The following is a 15,176-nucleotide window of genomic DNA, read 5'->3' as shown; positions in this document are numbered from 1 at the left end:
TGCGACGGACAGATCGGACCCTTGACTGACATTTTTGACACTTTTGGGGTTACCAGTGACATTACTGCAGTAATCAGTGCTATATATATGCACTGTTACTGTAAAAATGACACTGGCAGGGAAGGGGTTAATTTTATTGGAGAGGGAGGGGTTAATGTATGCCTGGTGCTTACTGACGTGTGTGGGGGGAGGTGACTGAGTGAGTCAGGGACAGATCGCATGTTCAGCTATGCTGAACACTGCGATCTGTCACTCCCGGTCACTGAGGAGATCCGCCTGTTTACACAGGCGGGCGGATCTCCAAACTAGATCTCCAAACTAGATTCCCCGATGATCGGGGAAGAGCAGTGGCGATCGCCGCCGCTCCTCCCCTGGCCCGACTCCCGCTGTGAATGAAAACAGCGGGAGCGCGCCTCCGGCAGCGCGCGAGCGCCGCCTACAGAGGGAGGAGTCCAGCGACGTAGTACTACGTTGCTGGCCGATAACTAACCACTTTGCCGCAGTATGTGGTTAAGTGGCAAGTGGTTAAAGACATGGCCCATTCACGGACTACGGGTGTAAGCATCCATGTGAATGAGGCCTCAAGTCCACTTCTGGACCGGGCCTATTTCTGAAACTTGTTGTTTACAAGTTAAAATAATTTTTTTTTTTTGCTAAAATTGGAAACGATCAGGCGGCTGTGCACTTTCACACACCTTGGAAGCACTGGAGAGCACCAGCAGGGGGCACCAGAGGAGGAGGATCGGGGCTGCTCTGTGCAGTACAATTGCATAGAGCAGGTAAGTATAACGTGTTGCCCTAATGTTGTATAGCGCTGCGCAAACTGTTGTCACTAAATCCTGTATAATCATAATAATAACATAATGTATATTATATATATTTTTTTTTTTACAATCAATTTTTATTAATCTGTAAAGAATAACGATACACAAATTAATAAGCAGTAGTTGATAACATTGGTGTAAACTTCAATACAAGGAAGGGTCAGTAACTTTTTATAAAAAAATTTGATATCCCTGATCATCCCACCCCAGACTCAGCGGTGCGGCTACGCTTTAAAATTTTTTTTACAGGTTACCAGTTTAGAGTTACAGAGGTGGTCCAGTGCTAGGATAACCCACATGTGTGGTTTGAACGCCGTTTACATATGTGGATCCGACCTAGGTATGCATTTGCTTTTGTGTGCGAGCACGACGGGATAGGGGTGTTTTAATTGTTTGTTTATTTTATTTTAAATTTTTTTATTTTTACACTGGGGGAGGGCCCAGGAGAGTCGGCGAAGGACCCAAGAAGAGGAGGATCAATGAGGCTGCACTGATGGGCATTATTGAGGCTGCACTGATGGGCGCTGATGAGGCGGAACTTATGGGCACTGATAGACTGTGGTTGTGGTCTGTGGTTTACAGATGACAGGGCGGGTCAAAAAAAGGAAGGGGTGTGGCCTTGACAAGAAGGGGTGGGTCATATTTAAATTAGGGGGTGCCCAAGTTTAGTCAGGCCTAGGGCAGCACAAAACCTAAATACACCACTGTACTCGGCGTGACATCTTTTACAATACACCAAAAAAAAAAAAATGGGCTAACTTTACTGTTTAGTTTTTTTTTAAAAGCAGTGAAATGCATTTTTTCCCAAAAATTGCGTTTGAAAGACCGCTTCGCAAATACCGCGCGACAAAAAATATTGCAACTACCGCCATTTTATTCTCCAGAGTCTTTGCTAAAAAAATATATATAATGTTTGGAGGTTATAAGTAATTTTCTAGGTAAAAATAAAGATTTGAACTTGTAAACAACGTGTCAGAAATGAGCTCGGTCCAGAAATGGTTAAGTAATCATCAGGCCTAAAATGTGTATTTAAAAAAAAAAAAAAAAAGTTGGGCAGGAGGTGAGATGTCCATCCGTGTGGGGAATTGATTGTTGGGGCCCCTTTTCAGGGCTCTTTGGTGCCCTTTCATGGTATCATTCCACCATGGTGCACCGCTGAGTTGACTGGGAATTGTCTTGTTGGGTTTTTGCACATGGTATCATTCTACCACGGCTTCCTGGTGACTTGAATCATGGTATTGTTCCACCACGGATTGTTGAGTCACTGGAAATTTTCCTCCAACATCTGACTTTTCACATGGTATCATCATTCAACCATAGCTTTTTGAGTTCACTGGGAATTGTCTTGTTGGGTTTTTGCACATGGTATCATTCTACCACGGCTTCCTGGTGACTTGAATCATGGTATTGTTCCACCACGGATTGTTGAGTCACTGGAAATTTACCTCCAACGTCTGTGTAGGCACATGGTATCATTCCACCATGGTTTACCCTATCAGCCATTCACGGCCCATGCTCTACCAACTGCACTGAATACTAATGAAACCATTATTGTATTTATACCCCCATTTACAAAGCTTTCCAACTTATGGAGACTCAAATTTGACATTTTAAACTCAAAACCAACATTAAAATCTTTCTTATTGGCTTGTATATCGCTTCCCAATCCTTCCGCCTCTATAAACCGTCCAGAAACTTAAATTATTTGCATTCTACCAACCCTGAGCTGACAAAATTCATTACCCAGAATCCTTTGCGAAGATATGCAAATGAGCTGGTGCATCCAGCTAACTGATAACTGTCACCAGTGTGCTTATGGCAGCACTCCGTCCCAACCTGCATTTTTTCAAACGGCTGCTGCTGTAACTGATCACATGCGGCACCATGGCAACGGCAGGTCTGATCAGTTAATTAGATGGCTCCTTCCTCAGCTGGGAATGATTGGAGGATCTGTATTCTTTCTATCAATTCACAAACTTGGCCCAAATTTTTTTTTTACTAATATGAAAGATGATGTTACTTTGAGTAAATAAATTCATAACATGTTACTCTTTACCACTTGCCTATTAGGCCTATTTTTGACATTTGGTGTTTATAAGCTAAAATCAGTTGTTTTTGCTAGAAAACTACTTAGAACCCCCAAACATTATATATTTTTTTTTTAGCAGAGACCCTAGAGAATAAAATGGAGATTATTGTAATATTTTTTATCACACCGTATTTGCGCAGCGGTCTTCCAAACGCAATTGTTTTGGAAAAAATTCACTTTTTTTAATAAAAAAAATAAGAAACCAGTAAAGTTAGCCCAATTTTTTTCCATAATGTGAAAGATAATGTTACGCCGAGTAAATAGATACCCAACATGTCATGCTTCAAAATTGCGCACGCTCACGGAATTTCTACAGGTTGCTATCTTAGAGTTACAGAGGAGGTCTAGGGCTCAAATTATTGCTCTCGCTCTAACGATCGCGGCGATACCTCACATGTGTGGTTTGAACACCGTTTACATATGCGGGCGGGGTTTCCGTGTGCGTTCGCTTCTGCGTGAGCTAACGGGGACAGGGCGCTTTAATTTTTTTTTTTTTTTACTATTTATTTTATTTATTATTTTTTATTTTTACACCGTTTTTTTAAAAATTGATAATTTTTATTTCTAATACAAGGAATGTAAACATTCCTTGTAATAGAAATAGGCATGACAGGACCTCTTTTTTGTGAGATCTGGGGTCAAAAAGTCCTCAGATCTCACAAGTACACTAATAAAGATAGAAAGGAAAAAAAAAAAAAAGGGACCTTTAAGCCGTTTGCTTGGCAACGACGTTTGCCGTTGCTCCGGTCCTCCAAGACAATAGAGTCGAGTGAGGGCAAGCTTGCCCTCACTCGACATCCTGTCTGTGAGGATCCGGGACCCGATCGTTTTCCCCGCTGCCGGCGGGTCCGGTAAGCGGGGAAAAGGACCGGGACGCGGCGGGAGGGGGGGGGCACCCCTTCCGCCATCCCGGAGGGTGATCTCGCGGTGAATCCGCCGCTGGGAACACCCTTATCGGAAAGCCGATCGCCTGCAGTTTAAAAAAATACCAGGGTTATGGCAGCTATCTGCTGCCATAACACCGGTATTTAGCTTTAAACTCAGGACGTATATATACTATTGCCAGATGGGAGGTGGTTAAAATTGCCCACACTCATGGAATGGCGCCAAACTTCAGTACCTAAAAATCTCCATAGGCTACGCTTTAAAAAATGTTTACAGGTTACCAGTTTAGAGTTACAGAGGAGGTCAAGTGCTAGAATTATTGCTCTCACTCTAACATTCGCTGGGATAACCCACATGTGTGGTTTGAACGCCATTTACATATGTGGATCCGACCTACGTATGCGCTTGCTTCTGTGTGCGATCACGACGGGACAGGGGCGTTTTCATTTTTTTGTTTATTTTATTTTAATTTTTTTGATTTTTACACTGGGGGAGGGGCCAGGAGAGTCGGCGAAGGACCCAAGAAGAGGAGGATCTGGGCTGCTCGGTGCAAAACCAACTGCACAGAGGAGGTAAATATTACATGCTTGCTATTTTTAACTAAAAAAAAACCTGATACTTTTACTTTACAAATATCATGTTGTGGTTCTAGGTAATTTGTATGGAATTTGTTAATGATAACTAGAAAAGCAGAAAAATAGATCCCCTGGAGTCAGCAACAATAGACCCCCCCCCCCCCACCACAATAGATCCCCCCAGCAACAATAAATCTTCCCTGCAAAAATAGAAAAAACAGTAAGGCCCCTTTCACACTAGTGCGACTTGTCCCGCGATTTTGGACCGCAAAATCGCATGACAAGTCGTTTTCCATTATTTTCAATGAGCCCCATTCATATGAGTGCATTTTGAAGTCGCACTGACTTCAAAGTAGTTCCTGCACTACTTTGCCACGATTTTAATGCGTTTTAAAGGCATATAGCCTTGCCATTGCTTTCAAAATCGCGACAAAGTCCTGGCAAAATCGCGGTAAAATCGTGTCGCATAAGTGTGAAAGGGGCCTACAATAGATACCCTGCAATCAGCAACAATAGCCACCCAGAAACAATAAATGCTCCCCTGCAACAATCGCCCCCCCCCCCCAATAAATCCTCCCCTGCAACAATAGACCCCCCCCCCCCAACAATAGCCCCCCGGCAACAATAGGAGTACCTGAGTGTCTGTGAGTACCTGCGAGTGTCTGTGAGTGTCAGTGAGTACCTGTAAATACCTGAGTGTGTGGGTGTGTCAGTGAGTGTAGCAGCATACCAGAGGGTAAGAAAGTAGAGTTAGGAAGCTAGAAAACAGCCACACAGATAGACTTAAATTACTGAATCCCCATTAGATTCGATTAGTAGGTACAATGCCCGGCAGGTGTGGAGATGCGATTCGGTGTACATCTTGTGGTATGCATACGTTCCTCGATCATGCGATCGAGGGCGAATAAAAATGCACAAAGTGTAAGCACGTTGTTTCCCTGGAAGCTCAGGTCCTGAATCTAGGGAAGCAGCTGGCAACACTGAGACGTATGTCCATACTGAAGGAGAGCTGGGATCGTACCCGTCAGGTGCAGGCTGGGGCCTGCACAGAGGTGGGCGGAGAGACGGTGCGGGCATCAGAGCAGAGTAGATGGGTGACAGTTAGGAAGGGTAAAGGGGAAAAAGGCAAGGAGGCCGATCCTGGGCTGGAGCACCCCAATAAATACGCCTCGTTGCGTGATGTTGGGGAAACCAGTCAGGGACCAGCATTGCTGGAGCAGAACGACGCCCCTAGCTGCCAGGGGAAGAACTCCTCCAGTGAGGCCAGGAGAAAGGGAAAGGAAAGACAGGTGCTGGTGGTAGGGGACTCAATCATTAGAAGGACAGACAGTGCAATCCGTCACAAAGACCGTGGGCGCCGAACAGTCTGTTGTCTACCGGGCACTCGGGTTCAGCACATCGTGGATTGGGTGGACAGATTACTGGGTGGGGTACACTTGGGTACCAATGACATAGGCAGAGGAAGATGGAGAGTCCTAAACAATTTCAGGGACTTAGGCGCTAAGTTGAGGAGTAGGACCTCCAAGGTAGTATTTTCAGAAATACTACCTGTACCTCGAGCCACACCAGAGAGGCAGCGGGAGATTAGGGAAGTTAACGAGTGGCTGAGGAGCTGGTGTAGTAAGGAGGGTTTCGGGTTCCTGGAGAACTGGGCCGTCTTCTCAGTCAGCCACCGGCCCTTTGGTAGGGACGGATTGCACCTAAATGGGGAGGGTGCAGCCGTACTGGGTGAGAGGATGGCCATAAAGTTAGAGGGGCTTTTAAACTAGGTAATCGGGGGGAGGGTACAGTTGTAGAATTAGCCAGCGGGGAGCAAGATTCAGAGGGCACAAATGGGGACATTAGTGGTAAGGTGTTTAGAGTACCTAAGGCCAGGGTGGCTATGGGGAAAAATCACAAGAGCAGCCTAAAATCAACATCAAACGAGGATATATGTAACCGGTCAAAACTACGAGGTTTGTATACCAATGCCAGAAGCCTGGCTAACAAGATGGGAGAGCTGGAGCTCCTGATGTTTGAGGAGGACTTAGATTTTGTGGGGATAACAGAGACTTGGTTCGACAACTCTCATGACTGGATGGCGACCATTCCGGGGTATTCCCTTTATCGTAGAGATAGAGAAGGTAAAAAAGGGGGAGGGGTATGTCTGTATATTAAGAACAGTGTACAGGTGGGTCGTGGCTTGGATGTAGAGCGGAGGATGGGAGCGCAGCACCCATCCTGCTACCTAAATATCGATCAGACTCACCTCCGGGACTCTCATCGGTGATCCGGTACATCCCTGGTACTCACCCATGCCTTCAAAACGCTGCCCGCCGGCCACCTCTAAGACCTTGGCTCCATCTGCCGCATGCTCTGACGCCATCTTTGTGGAGCAGCTTCGTGCACTTCTTGCTGGCATGGCGGCAACTCAGGCCTCTGATTCCTCTCCTGGCGCATCGACTCCTGCGGTGGGACCTGACACGGAGGTCATTCTTCACACCATCGAACACAGCAAGACGTCCCTGCTGGTGAGGATTGACCATCTGGCGGAAGAATGCAACCTCATCCGCAACTACTTGGACAAGATCAGGGGGCGCCTCACCGAGGCTGAGCAGCGGGTCTCGGCCGCTGAGGACATCTCTACTACACACTCTGACCTCCTTGACGGATTGCAATCTAAAGTCGATCTCCTTATGGCCAAAGCTGATGACGCCAAGAATCGTATGCGGCGAAACAACGTGCGGGTCCTGGGCCTGCCAGAGGGAGCGGAGGAAGCTGCTCCGGCTGAGTTCGCCGAGCACTTCTTTAAGGATCTCTTGGGAATGATGGAGGTGTCCCCCACCTACGTGGTGGAGAGGGCTCATCGAGTCCCCACTGGTAGGGGGATTCCGGGTGCCCCCCCAAGACCCTTCCTGGTCCGCTTCCTGAACTACAGGGACAGGGATAGGATCCTTGGCGAGGCCCGCAAACCTCCTTTCCTGCGCTTTGAGAATGCTGCTGTACACCTATATGCTGACTTCTCGGCTGATCTACAGAGGAAACGCAAGTCTTTCACAGATGTACGTCGCCGACTACGGGAGAAGGGAGTGCAATACGGCATGCTCTACCCAAGTCGCCTGCGGGTCACTCATGGCGGAGTGGTGCGCTTCTTCAATACACCGGAGGATGCTGATGCCTGGCTCTTGCGTTGAGGCTCTGGTGGTACTCTGGGGGTCCCCTGCTATCTTCCCTCTCCTTTTGTCCTTCCTCTCCTTCCCCCCCATGATCACTACATGGCCTCCCTCTTCGTCTTCCTCACTACGGGTGGATACCTATTGACTGTTTGACGCCGGATTCCCCTTCCTTTTTCCTGCACTGGCCGTCCTGTCCTGTACTGTTTGCCATACCCCTGCACTTGATCCCTTGCTTAGGGAGCTCCCGAAGAGCGTGCTCATGGTTTTTTCAACCCCTTCTTCTTTTATATATTTTGTGTTTTTTGCCTTTTTCTTTTATTTTTCACTTTTGGCCTGTTATTCCACGGCTCGGACCTTTGAACTGGCATGGGTGGGGCTGCTACCCCGCGGACTGCTTTTGGGCCCGTGGTCTGACCGACTGAACGGTTTATTTTCCTGGCCTGCGTCAGATGATTGCTGCCTAGGCTTTTTTCTAGTCAGTGGAGCGTTGAGTTAAATTTTGGGGATGAAGTCGACCTGAAGCACGGTTGCTTCCTGGTCGACAGGGAGTCTTATGTTATTTTTGTCTTTTTCTACTTTTGATTTCTTGTTTATGGCTGCATACCCTCGTTACACCGTACAATTTTATGTCTACTATGCTGCTTCACTGTTTTATGGTCTTTCACTGTGGATTGGGTGTGAGGGGTGGCGTGGTTGGTCTCCTGCCTGGCCTCTGGCTCCCCTCCCTTTGCACTTCATCCTCATTCTGTGACAATCCTTGCACTTTTATAATTATCTCACCTGGCTTGTATCTTGATATCACCTTTTTCACGGCACAACTAGGTGCACCCTGTCCATCTGGCCATGGGTCGTTTGGATTATCTTAATCTTTTACATTTTTTACTTCAACAACAGTTTATTCACTTTCAATATTTATCAACTCTTTTATATGGTATACTTTGTTTACAGATTACACTGGTGGCAATTTCCTGAAGTCTTAACTTGTCTAGGTTTTGTGTGCCCTGGTGACCATGGATTCGGTTTCTTCAGTCCCCGACCCAGACGTTCCCCAGGGATCTCTGGTCTCCTCAACATGTTCATGCTAACATCAGGCTTGACTGTGAGTACACTGGTCGGAGACACCCTAAGGTTAGGGATGATCACATCCCTTTCCTATGATTATACAATCATTATTATCATTATATTTTATACGCTGTTTAAAAAGGACTCTTTCTTTTCTACAGCAATGTGATGCACCTGCTCCTGAGGAAGTGGAATGTATTCCATGAAACGCGTAGAGCTTGTTCGTGGTGCACTTTTTTAGTTTTATACCTTTGGATCCTTTATACCTATGGACTACAATGCTCCATCTCAGTTTACAACCAGTCAGCCTCAATGTATTAACATATCTGGTCTGTCATAGTACCACTTATTTATTGTACCATTTTAGCTACGCCATGATGTCATTTTATGTATGTTGATTAATACAATTAAATTGCTTTTGTAGGATTATACTAGACCCGCCTAAATTATTTTATCGATTTGTCTGTTTATGCATTATTATTTTTTGCACACCTCATCTAAAGTCCCAAACGTTTCCCCTCCTTTACCCTATTTTCTCCATATGTAACAGCTGGCTTAATAATATATTATTACATAACTTTTTGATTTATATGGTTATACCTATGTTACAGTTGTGTTCAAAATTATTTAACCCCCAAAGCTGTAAAGGGTTTTAGGGAATTTAGTGTACATTTGTAGTTGTATTCAGAATGAAATCCTACAAGGACTTCTTAAAGAACCATATGCAACTAAAATGACATCAATTGGTTTTGTGAATTCTTCATTGACACAATTATTCAACCCCTTAAAGACTACCACTCTGAAGAACAGAGGTTCATTGAAGTGTTTTTAATCAGGTATTGAAAACACCTGTGGATGTCAGGGAGCAGCAATAAAGCCTAATAAGCACCAATTAGGCAGCTTTAAAATGACTGTGATACTCAGCTCCTTCTAGACATTTACTGGTGTGGTTACAAACATGGTGAAGTCAAGAGAATGGTCCAGGAAGACAAGAGAAGAGGTGATTACTCTTCACAGGAAGGGCAATGGCTATAAGAAGATTGCAAAGATGTTAAACATACCAAGAGACACCATAGGAAGCATCATTCACAAATTCAAGGCAAAGGGCACTGTTGAAACGCTACCTGGCAGAAAGAAGATGCTGACTTCAACTGCTGTGCGCTACCTGAAGCGTAGAGTGGAGAAAAGTCCCTGTGTGACTGCTGAGGAACTGAGAAAAGATTTGTCAGATGTGGGTACTGAAGTTTCTACTCAGACAATGCGGCGCACACTGCGTAATGAAGGCCTCCATGCCAGAACTCCCAGGCGCACCCCCTTGCTGTCTCCAAAGAATAAGAAGAGTCGACTGCAGTATGCCAAAAGTCATGTGGACAAACCACAGAAGTTTTGGGATAGTGTTCTATGGACTGATGAAACAAAATTAGAACCGTTTGGGCCCATGGATCAATGCTATGTTTGGAGGAGGAAGAACAAGGCCTATGAAGAAAAGAACACCTTGCCTACTGTGAAGCATGGCGGGGGGTCAATCATGCTTTGGGGCTGTTTTGCTTCTGCAGGTACAGGGAAGCTTCAGCGTGTGCAAGGTACCATGAATTCTCTTCAGTACCAGGAGATATTGGATGACAATGTGATGCAGTCCGTCACAAGCCTGAGGCTTGGGAGACGTTGGACCTTTCAACAGGACAATGATCCCAAGCATACCTCCAAGTCCACTAGAGCAGTGGTCCTCAACTCTGGTCCTCAGGGCCCACTAACAGGCCAGATTTTAAGTATTACCTTGGGGAGATGCAGACTAGAGTACTGCAATTACTGAGCAGCAAATGATATCACCTGGGATGTATTTCAGTTATCTTGCAAACCTGGCCTGTTAGTGGGCCCTGTAGGCCAGGGTTGAGGACCACTGCACTAGAGCATGGTTGCAGATTAAAGGCTGGAACATTTTGGAGTGGCCATCACAGTCACCAGACTTAAATCTGATTGAGAACCTCTGGTGGGACTTAAAGAAAGCAGTTGCAGTGCACAAGCCTAAGAATGTGACTGAACTGGAGGCTTTTGTCCATGACGAATGGGCGAAGATACCCGTAGATCGCTGCAAGACACTTGTGACAAGCTATGCTTCACGTTTTTAAAAGCTGTTATAACTGTAAAAGGATGTTGTACTAAGTACTAAGTTTGAATGTCACTTGGGGGTTGAATAAAACTGATAATGATGTGAACATAGAAAAGACATTTGTGGTTATTTCATTATAAATGTTATGTTATATTTGTCTGACCTACACGTGCCTCTTTGATTTAATTGTAAGCAGGATGACTGAATGATCAAAATCAATGTCAAACTGGCCAAAACAATCAATTTCAGTGGGGGTTGAATAATTTTGAACACAACTGTATACACATGCCAGCTGTCAATGGTATCTGTAATTACTCTTCCTATTCCCCTTTCCCCCTTTTTTCAAACAATAGGGATGGAAGCATTTTTTCCCTAGTGGAGAGTGCTTCATTCAAAGTCCCAACATTCTTTTAATTGATTGTCTTCCTACCAATCAATTTTTTATAACAAATATAAATTGAGCTAATTTTACAGTTTTCTTATTTTTCAATTATAAAAAGTGAATTTTTTCCCCAAAAAATTGCATTTGGAAGACCGCTGCGCAAATACAGTGTGATAAAAAAATATTACAACGATCTCTATTTTAATCTCTAGGGTCTCTGCTAAAAAAAAAAACAACGACCCCCAAACACACCTCTAAGACGACCACTGCCTTGCTAAAGAAGCTGAGGGTAAAGGTGATGGACTGGCCAAGCATGTCTCCAGACCTAAACCCTATTAAGGATCTGTGGAGCATCCTCAAACAGAAGGTGGAGGAGCGCAAGGTCTCTAACATCCACCAGCTCTGTGATGTCGTCATGGAGGAGTGGAAGAGGACTCCAGTGGCAACCTGTGAAGCTCTGGTGAACTCCATGCCCAAGAGGGTTAAGGCAGTGCTGGAAAATAATGGTGGCGACACAAGATATTGACACTTTGGTCCCAATTTGGACATTTTCACTTTTGTTGCCAGCGGTTTAGACATTAATGACTTTGTGTTGAGTTATTTTTAAGGGGACAGCAAATTTACACTGTTATACAAGCTGTACACTCACTACTTTACATTGTAGCAAAGTTTCATTTCTTCATTGTTGTCACATGAAAAGATAGAATAAAATATTTACACAAATGTGAGGGGTGTACTTATTTTTGTGAGATGCTGTATGTCTTAAAGTAGAACTATAGGCAAAACTTTATTTTTTTATTTTGGATAGAATAAAAAAGTTTCATAAACCTTGTCAGATTTTTTTTTTCCGCCATCTGTCTCACTTTCTTGTCCCATAGCCAAACAGGAAGTGGGGGGAAATCCCTGCAAATTAGAGAGGAAGTAAACTTCCATAAGTAACTTTTACCTATAGGTAAGCCTATAATAAGTCTTACCTATAGATAGTGTAAATATCTCCTAAACGGGCACAGTTTAGGAGATATTTACTGTGCATGCAGCCAGTGACATTACTGGCATATGCGCCCTGAAGGAACAGCCGCCCTGTGTGTAATCGGCGGCTCCCACGCCTAATCGGCTCCGGCCAGTCACAGAGCCGGAGTCCCCGATTCCCAGGAGCAAGACGGGTGAAGATGGGCGCATCTGTGGCGATTCGCGAGAGGGGAAGCTGATCTGCGGGGCCAGCGGCCACGATTGCCGCTGGGCACCCGCGATTACTACCCGGGGAGACAGAACGGCAGTCTGCCATTGTAAACACAGCAGACCGTTGTTCTGTCAGTTATCATCACAGGGCTCCTGTGTTCCTCCTATTGTTGATCCTATGGTGATCCAATAAGCCCATCCCCCTCACAGTTAGAACCCCCCCCCCCCCCAAGGCTCACATTTAACCCTTTGATTGCCCCTGGGTTAACCCCTTCCCTGCCAGTGTCATTATTACAGTAACAGTGCATATTTTTAGCACTGATTACTGTAGTAATGTCACTGGTCCCCCCAAAAATGGTGGCCACACAAAATATTGACACTTTGGGCCCAGTTTGGACATTTTCACTTAGGGGTGTACTCACTTTTGTTGCCAGTGGTTTAGACATTAATGGCTGTGTGTTGAGTTATTTTGAAGGGACAGCAAATTTACACTGTAAGGCCCCTTTCACACAAGGAGTCCGTTCAGAAATGCCTGTCAGTTTTTTTTGGCGGATGTGAACGGACGCCCCATGCATCTCTATGGGGCATCGGATGTCAACGGAGACATGTCCGCTGACATCCGATCCGTCAAATCCGGATGGATAGAAACCCTATTTTCCATCCGTCTGGCGGATCGGATGACAATGGACAGACGGTCTGTTTCCATCCGATTCCCCCATAGAGAAGAATGGGGACCTGACAGCTGTGTCTCCGCGCACAGTGCAGAGACACAGCTGTCATCCACCTGCCGATCCCCTGCTGAGAAAAACGGAGTCCGCCTGACGGACTCCCCTGTGTGAAAGGGGGATTATAAAAACTGTACACTCACTACTTTACATTGTAGCAAAGTGTCATTTCTTCACTGTTGTCACATGAAAAGATATAATAAAATATTTACAAAAATGTCAGGGGTGTACTCACTTTTGTGAGGTACTGTATATCATAGGTGCAGTCCCAATACAGGGTCCTGAGCTGAGTCTCTGTATATCGCATGTACAGTCCTGAGCCGGGTCTCTGTATATCGCATGTACAGTCCTGAGCCGGGTCTCTGTATATCGCAGGTACAGTCCTGAGCCGAGTGTCTGTATATCGCAGGTACAGTCCTGAGCTGAGTATATGTATATCGCAGGTACAGTCCTGAGCCGAGTATATGTATATCGCAGGTACAGTCCTGAGCCGGGTGTCTGTATATTGCAGGTACAGTCCTGAGCCGGGTGTCTGTATATTGCAGGTACAGTCCTGAGCCGGGTGTCTTTATATCGTAGGTACAGTCCTGAGCCTGGTCTCTGTATATCGCCGGGTCTATGTATATCGCAGGTACAGTCCTGAGCTGGGTGTCTGTATATCACAGGTACAGTCCTGAGCCGGGTCTCTGTATATCGCAGGTACAGTCCTGAGCCGGGTGTCTGTATATCGCAGGTACAGTCCTGAGCCAGGTGTCTGTATATTGCAGGTACAGTCCTGAGCAGGGTGTCTGTATATCGCAGGTACAGTCCTGAGCCGGGTCTCTGTATATCGCAGGTACAGTCCTGAGCCGGGTCTCTGTATATCGCAGGTACAGTCCTGAGCCGGGTGTCTGTATATTGCAGGTACAGTCCTGAGCCGCGTGTCTGTATATCGCAGGGACAGTCCTGAGCCGGGTGTCTGTATATTGCAGGTACAGTCCTGAGCCGGGTGTCTGTATATTGCAGGTACAGTCCTGAGCCGGGTGTCTTTATATCGTAGGTACAGTCCTGATCCAGGTGTCTGTATATCGCAGGTTCAGTCCTGAGCCGAGTCTATGTATATCGCAGGTACAGTCCTGAGCCTGGTCTCTGTATATCGCCGGGTCTATGTATATCGCAGGTACAGTCCTGAGCCGGGTGTCTGTATATCGCAGGTACAGTCCTGAGCCGGGTGTCTGTATATCGCAGGTACAGTCCTGAGCCGGGTGTCTGTATATCGCAGGTACAGTCCTGAGCCAGGTGTCTGTATATTGCAGGTACAGTCCTGAGCCGGGTGTCTGTATATCGCAGGTACAGTCCTGAGCCGGGTGTCTGTATATCGCAGGTACAGTCCTGAGCCGGGTGTCTGTATATTGCAGGTACAGTCCTGAGCCGGGTGTCTGTATATTGCAGGTACAGTCCTGAGCCAGGTGTCTTTATATCGTAGGTACAGTCCTGAGCCTGGTCTCTGTATATCGCCGGGTCTATGTATATCGCAGGTACAGTCCTGAGCCGAGTGTCTGTATATCACAGGTACAGTCCTGAGCCGGGTCTCTGTATATCGCAGGTACAGTCCTGAGCCGGGTGTCTGTATATCGCAGGTACAGTCCTGAGCCGGGTGTCTGTATATTGCAGGTACAGTCCTGAGCCGGGTGTCTGTATATCGCAGGTACAGTCCTGAGCCGGGTCTCTGTATATCGCAGGTACAGTCCTGAGCCGGGTGTCTGTATATCGCAGGTACAGTCCTGAGCCGGGTCTCTGTATATCGCAGGTACAGTCCTGAGCCGGGTCTCTGTATATCGCAGGTACAGTCCTGAGCCGGGTCTATGTATATTGCAGGTACAGTCCTGAGCCGCGTGTCTGTATATCGCAGGGACAGTCCTGAGCCGGGTGTCTGTATATTGCAGGTACAGTCCTGAGCCGGGTGTCTGTATATTGCAGGTACAGTCCTGAGCCGGGTGTCTTTATATCGTAGGTACAGTCCTGATCCAGGTGTCTGTATATCGCAGGTTCAGTCCTGAGCCGAGTCTATGTATATCGCAGGTACAGTCCTGAGCCTGGTCTCTGTATATCGCCGGGTCTATGTATATCGCAGGTACAGTCCTGAGCCGGGTGTCTGTATATCGCAGGTACAGTCCTGAGCCGGGTGTCTGTATATCGCAGGTACAGTCC

This window comes from Pelophylax lessonae, assembly GCF_965119305.1.
Source record: "Pelophylax lessonae genome assembly, chromosome: 7".
Taxonomy (NCBI): domain Eukaryota; kingdom Metazoa; phylum Chordata; class Amphibia; order Anura; family Ranidae; genus Pelophylax; species Pelophylax lessonae.
The sequence above is the reverse complement of the archived record's forward strand: the minus strand, read 5'-3'. Positions refer to the sequence as shown.